Source organism: Puma concolor, chromosome E2 (assembly GCF_028749965.1).
Source record: "Puma concolor isolate L17-30 chromosome E2, mPumCon1.1.hap2, whole genome shotgun sequence".
Classification (NCBI taxonomy): domain Eukaryota; kingdom Metazoa; phylum Chordata; class Mammalia; order Carnivora; family Felidae; genus Puma; species Puma concolor.
The window spans coordinates 26,292,596-26,306,850 of NC_141681.1; positions in this window are offsets into that span (position 1 = coordinate 26,292,596).

Consider the following 14,255-nt stretch of genomic DNA (forward strand, 5'->3'; position numbering starts at 1 on the left):
ATATGTGTGTGTGTGTGTGTAGAGACAGAGAGACAGAGACAGAGAGAGACAGAATTTGTCCACACATATTTCTGAATACTATATAGGTATAGTGTATTACTTTTATGCATGTAGCACAATGAGTAGACAATGTGACCTTGGTGACGATATTGACTAATCCCATTGAAAGGCAACCTCCCTCCTGTGGGGAGTTAAACAGGGCCTCTCCGGGTGTTCCATGATAACTCCAACCCTGAATAATTAAAAGCCCTCTTAGCACCACTTGAAATACATCTTCCAACATCATCATTCAAAGTCTTCCTTACAGGTCAAATTCACTTGCTTCCAGTTCCAACTAAAGTTACCAAAATCTTTAAAAGAAATCAAAAACATAAATAGTAACATAAATAATCATAAGCTATCCCATTAATTGGAGTAGTTTTCCTCCTGGGTCTCTAGAAAGCATATTCCTTCCCTGATCAGCTTGCTGATCTAAGATTAACATTCACTGCACCCTGGAGCTACTCTCCCACAGAGCTGTCATGTGGAACATCTAATAGAAGAAGAAAGAGACAACTCAACTGTTTGGTATGGTGGCCACTGAGGAGCCCCCTTGCCATATTACTTTCAGTAAAGGCCACAGGGATTTCCATTACACATATTTGAAATCACTGTCTATTGGGATAAATCCATGAAAAGTGAAGAATAAAAGCACAATAGAGAATTTAAATCCTACTCATGGCTACTTCTCCAGACTTAACTCTTTTGCCACCTGCCCAGAGTCTGTTCTCCAGCCAAATGAAACTACTGTCAGTCCTTAAGTCCCCACGAATTCCTTGTCTACTCTAAGTAAATTCAAAGATTTGCTCTATTAGAAGATTTTACCCTAGATATGTTTAGGCCAAGGTAACTGGAGGCTTCATTTGGAGGAAGAAAAATCAAAGGGAACTATTATTTATTTAAAGCCAACTATATATGAGACATTTTACTTTGGGTGCATGATTGTATTTAATCCTCACCTCAATTCTTGAGTTACAATCTTTATTGCATAATTGAGTAATGAGAGGCTTACCGTATGTTAACGGATTTGCCCAATGACACATACTTACAAACTGCACAGCCAGGATTTAAACCCAGGTCTATCTTACTCCAAAGTCCTTATTATTCTACTTTTACTGCACTGTGGACATGGCAGTAATTTAGAGAAGAAGAAGAAAAAAAAAACGATGACTGGATTCAGTGAATATAGGAATTTGTGGCCATTTCACTGAAACTGACTTTTATACACAAAAAGTTGCTGCAGTACAACAGTAGTGGGAAACATCATACTCTCTGATACTCTACACATCTCCCCAAGACAGGGTCTATGTGCCCTCTCCTTCAATCTGGGTGGGGCTGTGATGACTTCAAGCTAGAGAGTAGGGCAGAAGGGCCACTGAATGATTTCTGAGCAGGGCCATAAAAAGGTGTTTGGATTTCTTCCTTATTGCTAAAGCATTTGCACTTGGAGCCCTCAAGTGAGGTAAAAAACCAGCTTGTCTTTAGGCCACCATGCTTTGAGGAAGCCAAGTCACGACAGGCTTGGCTTTAGTGGGTAATCCTTGCCTTCAAAAATTCTAGATGAGGATCCAGACATCCAATAGAATATAACCCCCAGCCCCTCAGTCTTCTCAGCTGAGGATCCAGACATTTTGAAGCATGGATGGGCTCTACTCTGCCCCCTGCCTGAATTCCCAATCTCAAAATCTGTGAACCATAATAAATGAGTTGTCTTAAGATAGTAAATTTTGGTATGGTTTGTAATAGAACATAAATAATGGATAGAAATACAAATACATTACCAAGCTATAAGAAAGTATGTAAGAAACAATTCCAAGCATTGTAAAGCAAACAAAACTAAAATGCACGTGGTTTCTGAATACAAATCTACAAACCAAAAACAAAAACAAAAAATCAAGAAGAAAGAAAAGGAGAGAGAGATGCTATTATTTCTGATTCTGGAAGGAATCAAACGAAGGAAGTTTCTTTCAAGTTAGGTCTTAAAATGAAAAATGAGTAAATAATACTTTGAGAGCAAGAGAAGTAGACAATCATGTTCCAAAAAAGAGAACTGTATCGACCAAATATATTGCCTCTTTTAGAAAGGACAGTCGGTACAGATAATCAGAGTACTTAACCTGTTTGAGAGAGTGAGAAGTCAGAAAGAGCCAGGTCATTAAGAATTTTGAATATCCTGCTTGGGAGCTTCCATAGATAATGACAGATGCTTGAAGATACTGAGCTTTGTAGGACATTTCTGATGGTATGCAGAGGATGAATTGGAAGTCCAGAAACAGGTAACAGGTGAATTAATAAATTCTTTCTATTTCCTGTATCAAAGACAAAGAGACCCAAATAAAGAGAGTATTCATGGTAATGAATGGACAACTATTCACTACATGTACAACGATTTTGATTTGAGGGAAGAGAGGTGATTTGACTGAAGGTCAAGTAAAAGAAGAAAGGAGCACCAGGTAAGTTAAAGTACAGGAAAGTCGTGGTGCTAAGAATAAGATCTTCAGACACATTCAGTATATTCTAATATGAAGGACTTTTTTCTATTCTTTGTGTGCAAGAAATTTAGTCACTGCTGATAGAAGATAGAGTACATTAGAGATTCCTTTTGTTTAACTTGCCTTGAGCCTCCCAAGTACATGTACACTGGGCCTTTGGGTTCCATCTACATTTGTCTCTAGACATAACCCTTGGAAATAGATCAATTTATTTTTTATTTTCCATCTATCCACATTCTTTAATACAACTCAATTTCACTCAAAAATCATCGTCTTCTTAAAATGACTTGGTTAATATAAAATTTCTGCACTTTCCCATCTCAATTCCAATAAATTTGTAATTATAAGCCTAGTGGGGGAGTGGGGTGAAGCAAGCCCTTGTTGCACTCTTTAGAGGTCTTCATGTGCTTACCGAAGCACTGAAACACACCTGCTGGAGCTCAGACTCCTTACCTGTCTTGTTTTGCACCTAATGCAATCAGATCTGATTACCGTTTAGTAAAATACTTAAAGATTAATTTTCTCAGTGCAGTCCGGAGGCTACAGAAATGCAAGATATGTTCTAAAATTATGAAAATGGGGGAAAGAAATGAAATAAATGAGAGTAAAGATGAATTTTTAAAAATATGTATTCATTCATTCAGCAAATATTCACTAAGTACTTACCATCTGCCAAACACTATTCTAAGTGCTGAGATTGCAGGGGTGAATACAATAGACAAAGCCCCTGCCATCAGGGAACTTGCACACTTTTTGTTTTTTAATTTTCGTTAATGTTTAAGTATTTATTTTGAAAGAGAGACAGCATGAGTAGGCGAGGGGCAGAAAGAAAGGAGAGAGAGAATCCCAAGCAGGCTCCACACTGTCAGCACAAAGCCCGATGTGGGGCTTGAACTCACAGAACTGTGAGATCATGACCTAAGCTGAGATCAAGAATCGGACAGTTAACTGACTGAGCCACCCTGGTGCTCCCATTACACACTTTTTAAGGGAAGGTGGAGTAAGATTATTATATCAAGGCTATTAAATGGCTATAGGTACAATGGCAAACATTTAACAGGTGAAAGAGGAGAGGGACTTGTGCAGACAGAATGATAGGGATGGCCTGACATTTGATCAGTCAATCAAATAAGCAAAGGGAAGTGAGAAATGCAAATCACACAAATTTCTAGGGAGAAGACATTTCAGGCAGAACAAATGCAGAGTCCCTGAGCCACGAGCATGCTTGACAGATTGGAGACCTGTGTGGTAGGACAGGAAGGCTCTAGCAAGGAAACAAAGGAGATTAAATAAGAGAAGTGATGGGCTGTGGGAGGCTGTCAGATCATAAATGGTTTTGTAAATCAAAGAGGCTTGGGGCGAATTAAAAGCAGCTTGGATGCATGATTTGGGTCTGGTCTGTACTATTTCCTCACTCTGAAATCTTAACAAGTTACTCAACCCCTGAGCCTTAGTTTTCTCTCGTCTTAAACAGAGATGAAATTGAATCACACTTATAAGGTTCCTGTGAGTGTCAAGTGAGATAATGTAATGCTAAGAAGTGCTTAGCAAAGTGTCTGAAAAAACAGGAAAAAGTATTATTACAGTCACTATTTTAGATCATACTCAATAAGAACCTCAAACATGCTAATTTGGGGGCTGGGGAGGTGGGGTAGTATCTTCAACTTTTAAATTACAACATATCCTGAGGATTCTGAGCAGAAAATATGAAAAGGGGTTCCCCCACATATTTACATCTAGGCCCACAGAACTGGTCAGCAAATCTTAGCAACGTGATGAGCACTAGAGCTTATTAAGTTAAGTGCACACAGTCTTATTTTCATTTCCTGCCTAACCATCCTGACCATCACACCTATGGCTTATGATTCAATGAGTCACAAGGAAAATAGCAAAAATAAATTAAGTTTAATGATAAATAATTATTCAATTATTAATCAATAAAAAGTATTTATTATACACATTAATATATATATCATATACTTATATATAATTACTAATATTATAATAAATAAAATTCAGTAATAAACTAAGTTATTCTTTCTTTTAAAGTTCATTCATTTATTTTGAGGTGGGTCAGGGGAGAGGCAGAGAGAGGGAGGGAGAGAATTCCAAGCAGACTCCGTGCTGTCAGTACAAAGCTTGACATGGAGCTCAATCTCATTAACTGTGAGATCATGACGTGAGCCAAAACTAAGAGTCTGATGCTTAACCAACTGAGCCACCCAGGCACCCCTAAACAAAGTCATACTTACCTCTGTCAATTTTAACATTTTGTTAGAATCTGAAACAGCAAATAGGTTTCTTGGATATTAGAAAAGAGTGACCAATTAACTAATTTTGGGTTGCATATACTTTTTTCAACTTTTGACCTCAAGTGGAACCCTAAATCTTTGGAGTTTATGATTCTCTGCAAGATGGTATCACTCTAAAAACTTACTTGACATTTGGAAATTTTCATAAATTTTAGGAATGTACATCAACCTTAATGTTGAGGTTTGTGGCTCTACTTATATAACATTGGAAGTTCCTGGCTCTTTCTTTATGTCCTGCATTTAGTGACTAGTAACAAGTGGTTGGTGTTGAAAAGAGGGAGGAAGACATCAGTCCTAAGTGTTGCCCAAAATTGAAGAAATGGCCTGAGGCACCTAAGTATCTCACAAGGGTCAAATACACTCATATGAGCTTATCTTTTGCACTGCAGGCAGAGATTGTGACCAACTAGATCAGCCTCTCAAAACATTTTGAAACATGCCATATTTCCAGGAGTCCACTTTACTTCTGATGCATTTTCCTTTATACTCTTCTTTGAAAATTTTAACTTAGGTATCGCTCTTGCTTCTCTGTTCAGTGCCTTTATATTTAAGATAATATCACCTCCTTGTTAAAAACCTATTGGGGTTTCTTATTGCCTAGAAGAGTACTTCCTATAGAAGATGTACGATGGGACATCATCAGGTGTTACATATAAAAAGTTTCCCTGTTCAAACAGGCATAGGAAATTCAGGGTTAAACCAAGGTTAATCAGATTTCTTATCCAAAGAATTCTCAGATCTTCTTAGAGGCAAATGTGCATTTCAAATGCCCAAGATGAAGACATACAGTCAGAATCTACTAATCTTAGGGTGCCTCAGTGACTCAGTTGGTTAAGCTTCTGACTCTTGATTTCAACTCAGGTCACGATCCCAGGGTTGTGGGATAGAGCCCCAAGTCGGACTCTACACTGACAACGCGGATCCCGTTTGGGATTCTCCCCCTCTCTCTGGCCCTTCCTTGCTTGCAAGCTTTCTTAAAATATTTTTTTTTAAAAAGCATCTACCTATCTCATATATTGATGGATCACATTTTTGAGAGGCAAATATGGCTCTTAATGTTCTATGAAACTTACATCAGGAATTTCTTAGCTTGTGGTTCAAGGTGTTTTTATACCTAGTATGATTCACTATTCCATTTACATTTCCTCTCACTTCTTGCATTTTCCAAGCTTCAATGCCACAAAACCAATCCTTATTCCTTAAAGATAGAATGCTTTTTAATGTCTTATGTCTCCATTCTAGAGAGAACACTAACAAGTAACAAACCCTTTTGATGCAAAGAGTACCTTTATGTTTTTCTCATATACATCCCAGAGTCTAACACAACCATTAGCACTTGATTACTAGAATAAATAATTGAATCAATTGATAAAGCTATATATATAGTCAAGTTAAAGATTACTCTTATTCTGTATATTTCTTCTTGCTGATTACTAAAGTATCAAATTTTGTAGGTAACATAAATGATTATTTCATTTTGACGAAAAATTTTTATAGAGAATAATTTTTAAATTATGTATAAGAATAAGCATTATTTTGCCTGAAAATGCACAAACTTTTAATTATTTATTTGGAGAGCACAAATAAGGGAGAGGGGCAGAGAGAGAGAGGGAGAAAGAGAATCCCAAGTAGACTCCACATTGTCAGCATAGAGACTGACATGGGGCTTGATCCCATGACCCTGGGATCATGACCTGAGCTGAAATCAAGAGGTGGATGCTCAACCAGCTGAGCCACCCAGGCACCCTGAATGTAAACTTTTTCATTGAGATTTGATCACCATTTTTTCCACAGTTAGAAATTATCAGTGTGAATGCATTAACTTTCCACATTATTTTTTAGTTTCAGAGAGAAAGACCACACAAAAGGGGGGTGTAGCAGAGGACTAAGGAGAGAGAGAGACAGAGACAGAGGGAGAATCCCAAACAGTCTCCATGCTCAGCAAGAAGACTGATGCAGAGCTTGATCCCATCACCATGGGATCATGACCTGAGCCAAAATCGAGAGTCTGATGCTCAATTGACTGAGCCACACAGGTGCCCCCTAATTTTCTGTATGTTTAGTTTCACTACTGTGAACCCACTGAGAGAATGTCTAGTTTGCAATGAAGAGAGAAGGAAAGAAGAGAGACTAAGTGAGAGGAAGAGGGGGAGGAAAAAGAAGAGGGAGAAGTTTGTGAACATCAAGCAATAGATAAAATATATTTAATAGATTCCTGGTAACTATCACTATTCCTGTGACATAGTGATATATCCACAAATAGAAAACAGGATATAAAATCTGATCCCTAAAATTTTAGTTCTGGAAAATTAGCTCAAAGAAATAAACACGTGTGAGTATATTTCTATGTATATGGAAAATACTTCCACTTTACTTACAATAAGGGTGAAGGAGGCGGGAATGAAAACCAGTGTTGTCCAAAAATAGGTTCTTTATTACATAAATGATAATACATTTGATGGATATTTTATGTATAATATTATAGAACAATCTCTCAAACTATGTTTAAAAGAGTCACCAGGGGATGACTGGTCCAATCCTAATCTAAAAGTTTTATAGATGTGCATAGTCTATTTCCTAGAATGGAATAACTTTGAGAGGTATGTGGGCAGTCTATAAATACGGAATTTTCATTCTGTCCACCTCCCTTTAGCATTATGACAGGCACAAGATAGATGTTAGTTCATTCTCTCTCTCCCTCTCCCTCTCCTCAGGATTCCATAAACTGAAGTGCCTCGATTCTTTGGAACTGTTACAGAAGTAGAAGAAGGTTCTTGTCAAGTGAGCTGTGTCTTCTCTGTTTCGTGGTCCTGTTTGCAGACCTGGAGCAGATGTGCAGGAAAATTCAATTTACCTTAATTCATCCCAGTTTAATTAGCAGCTGGGTTGCTCCTGGCTCCAGGAAAGCAAGAGAGTGACAGTTTGTATAACAGAGCGTCTGTCCTCTGGAAACAACTTTCCCCTCTCGAATGCTCCTTGATCAATAGATAAATCTTACAATGTTGACACCAGAAGGGACATACTTCTAACATCAGTTAATTCTAAACAAAAGCACTCCTCTTAGCCTAAAGAAAAACTTGTGTCTTATGTGAATATATGTTGTATGATTGGAAATGGCAGATGCACTACGACACAATTTTATACCCAAACTTGATAATTAAGTTCACATTTGCAAATTATCTATCATTTAGGAAATTTGAAGGGAGCATAAGTTCTTATGGAGATAAATTTAAGGTATAGTGGCATGAATGGGATCAAGAATAAATCTATCATATCATCATATTAACTAAATAGAGAAATATAGAGAACCCCCAAATAAAGAGCCTAGTCACATTCCTTATGCTTTAAAAAATCATTACTATGTTTTAATTTTTATGGTGGCTAAATACACATAACATGAAATTCAGCATGTTAACCATTTTTAAGTGCCCGATTCAGAAGTTTTAAACCACCACCAACATCCATTTACATCATATTCCATCTGATAAAATTGAAATTTTGCTCATTAAACAATAATTCCTGATTCTCTTATCTGATGCCCAGCCTCTGGTAACCACCATTCTCTCTGTCTCCATGATTGTACCTCATATAGGAAGAATCATACAATATTTCTCTTTTTGTGACTGGCTTATTTTATTTAGCATAATGTCTTTAGTGTTCACCAATGTTGTAGCATGTTGCAGAATTTCCTTCATTTTTATGCTTGAGCAGTATTCCATTGTATGTATACAACATATTATACTTATCTAATCATTGGTCAATGGACACTTTAACTGCTTTCAATTTTAGCTGTTCTGAATCATCATGCTACTATGCATACGGATATACAAATATCTCTTTGAGATCCAGCTTTTAATTCATTTGGGTATATATCCAGAAGTGGAATTGCTAGATCATATGGTGATTTTGATTTTTAGCTTTTCAAGAAACCACCATACTGTTTTCTGCAGCAGTTGTACCATTTTATGTTCTTACTAACAGTGTATAAGGGTTCCAATTTTTCTACATCCTTGCCAATACTTATTTTTTTTCTTGATGATAGCCATCCAAATGGGCTTGAGACAGTATTTCCTTGTAGGTTTGATTTGATTTCCCTAATGATTAGTACTGTTGAACATCTTGTCAATGTGCTTATTGACTACTTGTATATTTTCTTTGGGGAAATGTTTATTCAAGTGCTTTGACCTTTTTGAATCAGGTTATTTCCTTGTTATTAAATTTTATGAATTTTCTATATATTTTGGAGATTAATCCTTTATCAGATATATGATTTGCAAACTTTTTCTCTCATTCTGTGGGTTGCCTTTTCTATTTTTGATATCACCTTTTGATGCACAGTTTTTAAAAATTTTCATGAAGTCCAGTTTGCTTTATTTTTTCCTTTTATTGCCTGTGCCTTTGGTATCACAGCCAAAAAATCATTGCCAAATACAAGGTAGTTAAGCATTTTCTCTGTGTTTTTTCCTAAGAGTTTTGTTGTTTTTAGTTTTATATTCAGATATTTGATAATCTTAAGTTAATTTTTGCATATGATGTTAGAAAAGAGGCCCTAACTTCATTGTTTTTGTTGTGGAGATCTAGTTTTCCCAGAATCATTTGTTTAAAAGACCACCCTTTTCCTATTTAAGGATCTTGGTAACTCCTTTTCAAAATTCCTTTGACCATATATGCAAAAGTCTATTTCTGGGCTCTCCATTCTATTCCATTGGTCTATAGGTCTGCTTTATGCCAATAACATTCCGTCTTGAGGACTATGGTTTTGTAGTAAGTTTTGAAATCACGAACTCTCAGTCCTCCAGATTTGTTTTCTTCTTTAAGATTGTTTTGGCTATTCAAAGTCCTTTGATATGCTATATCAATTTTAGCATGGGTTCTTCTATTTCTGCAAAAATCATCATAAGGACTGTGATGAGGATTACACTGAATCTATAGATTGCTTTGGGTAGTATTGACATCTCAACATTAAGTCTTCCAATCCAGGAATATGGAATGTGTTTCCATTTATTTAGGTCTTCTTTAATTTCTTTCACCAATGTTTTGTAGTTCTCATTACAAAAATCTTTCACCTGCTTTGTTAATTCTCAAATATTTTATTCTTTGGTTGCTATTATAAATAGATTTTTCTCAATTTCCTTTTCAGATCGTTCATTGCCAACATATAGAAATGCAAGTGATGGGGCGCCTGGGTGGCTCGGTCGGTTAAGCATCCGACTTCGGCTCAAGTCGTGATCTCACGGTCCGTGAGTTCGAGCCCTGCGTCGGGCTCTGTGCTGACCGCTCAGAGCCTGGAGCCTGTTTCAGATTCTGTGTCTCCCTCTCTCTCTGCCCCTCCCCTGTTCATGCTCTGTCTCTGTCTCAAAAATAAATGTTAAATTAAAAAAAAAAAAAAAAAGAAATGCAACTGATGTTTGCACATTGGCTTTGTATCTCGTACCTAATTCATCTATGAATTGTGACAGTCATTTTTGTGGAATCTTTAGGGTTTTCTACCTATAAGATCATATTGTTTGCCAACAGAAATAATGTTACTTCTTCCTAATTTCATGTATTTTATTTCTTGCCTAACTGTTCTGGATATAACTTCTAAAACTATGTTGAATAAAACTTCCAGTACTGTGTTGAACAGAAGCTGCAAAAGTGGACATGCCTACCATTATCCTGATCATAAAGGAAAAGTTTTCAGTCTTCACCATTGAGTATGATATTCATTGTAGGTTTTTCACATACAGGCTTTATTCGATTGAAGTAGTTTCTACTTCTAGTCCGTTGAATGTTTTTATCATGAAAGGGTGTTACATTTTGTCAAATGCTTTTTCTGCATCATTTGAGCGTCTGTGGTTTTTTTTTTATCCCTCTTCTTTCTGTTAATGTAGTGTATTATATTGATTGATTTTCATATATTGACCCATCCTTGCATTCCAAAAATAAATCCCACCTGGTCATGGTGTATAATCCTTTTAATGAGCTGAATTTGGTTTCCTAGTATTATGTTGAAGATTTGTGCATCAATATTCATAAGGGATATAGGTCTGAAGTTCTCTTGTAGTGTCTTTGTCTAGTTTTGCAATCAGAGTAATACTGGTTTCAGAATGAGTTAGGAATTATTCCTTCCTCTTCAATATTTCAGAAATTCTGGAGAAGGATTGGTGTTAGTTCTGCTACATACATTGGTAGAAGTCACCAATAAACCTATCAAGTCCAGGCTATTTCTTTATTGGAATATTATTTATTATAGATTCAATCTCCTTAATAATAAACCTACTGAGATTTTCAACTTCTTTATGATTTAGTCTTGGTAGGTTTTGTGTTTCTAGGAATTTTGTCATTTGATCTAGTTTATCCAATTTATTGGTATAATTTTTTATAGTACTGTTTTATAGTCTATTTCTGTAGAATTGGTTGTAATGTCCCCACTTTCATTTCTGATTGTGGTAATTTGAGACTTTCTTTTTGTAGTACATCAAGCTAAAGGTCTGTCCACTTAATTTGTCTAATCAAAGAACCAACTTGTAGTTTCACTGATTTTTCTGCATTTTTTTTCAATTTTCAATTTTCTATTTTCTCTCTCATCTTTATTATTTCCTTTCTTCTGCTAGGTTCTGATTTATTCTTTTCTGGATCCATGAAATATAAAATTAGTTACTGATTTGAGAATTTTGTTTATTTATGTAAGCAGTTATAGATGTAAATTTCAACCTTAGTACCACTGTCACTTCATCTCTTAAGTTCTAGTAAGTTGTGTTTTTTGGTTCATTGCTTTCTTCTTATTTTTCAGTTTTACTTGTGATCTCTTTAGAACATTGGTTATTTAAGAGTATACAGTTTCATTTCAACACATTTGTGGATTTTCCAGTTTTACTTCTGTATTTGATTTCTAACTTTATTGTTTTGTTCAGAGAGGTTAGTTTGTATGACTATCTTTTAAAATCTCTTAAGACTTAATTTGTACCCTAACATACGGTCTACCTTTGAAAATGTATACTGTGCACTTGAGAATATGCTGTTGTTATTGGGTAGAATATTCTGTATGTTTATTAAATCTATACGGTTTAGTGTGTGGTTAAAGCCCTCTATTTACTTATCTTCTATTTGTTTTATCCAAGGTGGTATTAAAGTCTCCAACTATTATTGTAGAACTGTGTATTTTTCCCTTCATTTCTATCAGTGCTTCCTATATTTCAGTGGTCTCTTGTTAGGCATTTATGTGTTTATAATTGTTAGAGCTGTTTTCTGTATTGAACATTTTATTAACATATAATGTCCTTCTTTGTCTTATGTTGTGCTTTGTTTTTTTTTTTTACTTAAAGTTACTTTTATTTGATGTTAGTATAGCTACCCCTGCCCTCTTTTGGCTACTATTTGCATTGAATATCTTTTCCATCCTTTTCTTTCAATTTATTTGTGTCTCCGGACCTAACATGAATCTCTTAGAGACAGTATATGGTTGGATCATGTGTTTCCATCCATTCTGAGAAACTCTTTTGATAGAATTTAATTTACATTTAAAGTTATTACTGATAACGACAGGCTTGCTTCTGTTTTGTTGCTATTTATATACTTTTTATAGTTTTCTTTTTGTCCCTCATATCCTACATTATTGTGTTTTGTGTTTTAGTTGAGTTTTTGTAGTGAAATATTAAAATCCTTTATTTCCTGTGTATATTGTAAGTTATTTTCTTTGTGCCTATCGTAGGGATTACATTTGATATCCAATAGTTGTAAAGCTCTAATTTGAAATTATACCAGTTAAAATTTGGTAACATCAAAAAACTCTGCTCTTTTCCAGCTCCATCCAGCTCTTTCAGTTGTTGCCACAAAATTCCATCTTTATACATTATGTGCCCTCAAGCATAAACTAATAATTCTTTTAAATGTATGTGTCTCTTAAATGATGCAGAAAAAAATTGAAGTTAGAAACCATTGTGAAAGAATATTCGTTTTCCTAATTGTCTGTCATTTACTTTCACTGAGATCTTTATTTCTTCTTTAAGTTCCAGGTTACCAGTGCCCTTTCATTTCAACCTGTGAGACTCCTTTGAGCATTTTTTTTTAATGTTTATTTTTGAGAGAGAGAGCAGGGGAGGAGAAGAGAGAGGAAGATAGAGGATCCAAAGGAGTCTTTGCACTGACGGCAGAGAGCTCAATGCAGGGCTTGAACTCACAAACTGTAAAATCGTGACCTACACCGAAGTAAGCCACTTAATGGACTGAGCCACCCACGTGCCCCTTGAGCATTGCTTGCAGGGCAAGTCTAGTGGTAACAAACCTCAGCTTTTGTTTATCTAGAAATGTCTTAATTTCTCCCCTACTTTTGAAAGGGAAATATAGGATTCTTGGTTGAGAGGGTTTATTTGTGTGTTTGTGTGCTGTTGTTATTTGTTTAGAACTTCAAATTTATTGACCTGCTTCTTTCTGGCCTCCCAAGTTTTTCATGAGAAATCTGCTAATACTTTCATTGAGGATGACTTGCATGTGACAAACTTCTTCTCTCTTGTTGCTTTCTACATTCTCTCTTTGTTCTTGGCTTTTAACAATTTGATTATAGCGTGTCTCTATGTGAGTAACAACACCTTGAGTTCATCTTAATTGGAGTTCACTCAAATTCTTTTATGTCTATATTCCTATCTTTCATCAAATTTGGGAAATTTTCAGCTATTATTAGTTAAAATATTATCTCTGTGCCCTTGTCTCTCTGTCTTTAGCTTCAAGGATACTGACAGCATGTATGTTATAGGCTCACTCTGCCAATAATCAACCTGAGATGCAAACTTAAAGTCTTATCAGATATTTTCTGGGTCTCTATGTTTCCCTAGGTGTACATAGTAACTTTCTAATTTTCCTTGTATACACAGTGTCTTAATATACTAGTCTTTAAGGTCTGGCTCCAAAAAAAGGGAAAAAAGAAAAATTAATGTGAGGAGAGGAGGCTGACTCTTTAAAACACCTCAAAGTTACTTCACCTGGAGGGGCAGAGGCTTGAAACAATGGCTTCCTGCCTCTTTGTCTCCACTTCTGTGATCAGAAGAAACAATGAGGGTAGCCTGCATGGTTCAGTCCATTAAGCATCCAGCTCTTGGTTTTGGCTCATGTCATGATCTCACTGTTTGTGACTTTGAGCCACACATCGGACTCTGTGCTGATAGTGCAGAGCCCGCTTAGGATTCTCTCTCTCCCTCTCTCTCTGCCCCTCCCATGCTCATGTTTCTCTCTCCCCCATCCTCTCTCTCTCAAAAAAAAAAAAAAAAAAAAAAAAAAAAACTTAAAAAAAACCCACAAGCATCAATGAGTGATCAGAGCACAGATCCCCAATATTTGAAGAACAGGTCATTTTTGCCCACTCTGACTCCCACACGCTATGTGCAAGCCACTCAAGGAATACTTGCAAGCTGCCTGCCACAGTGCAGAGAAGAGG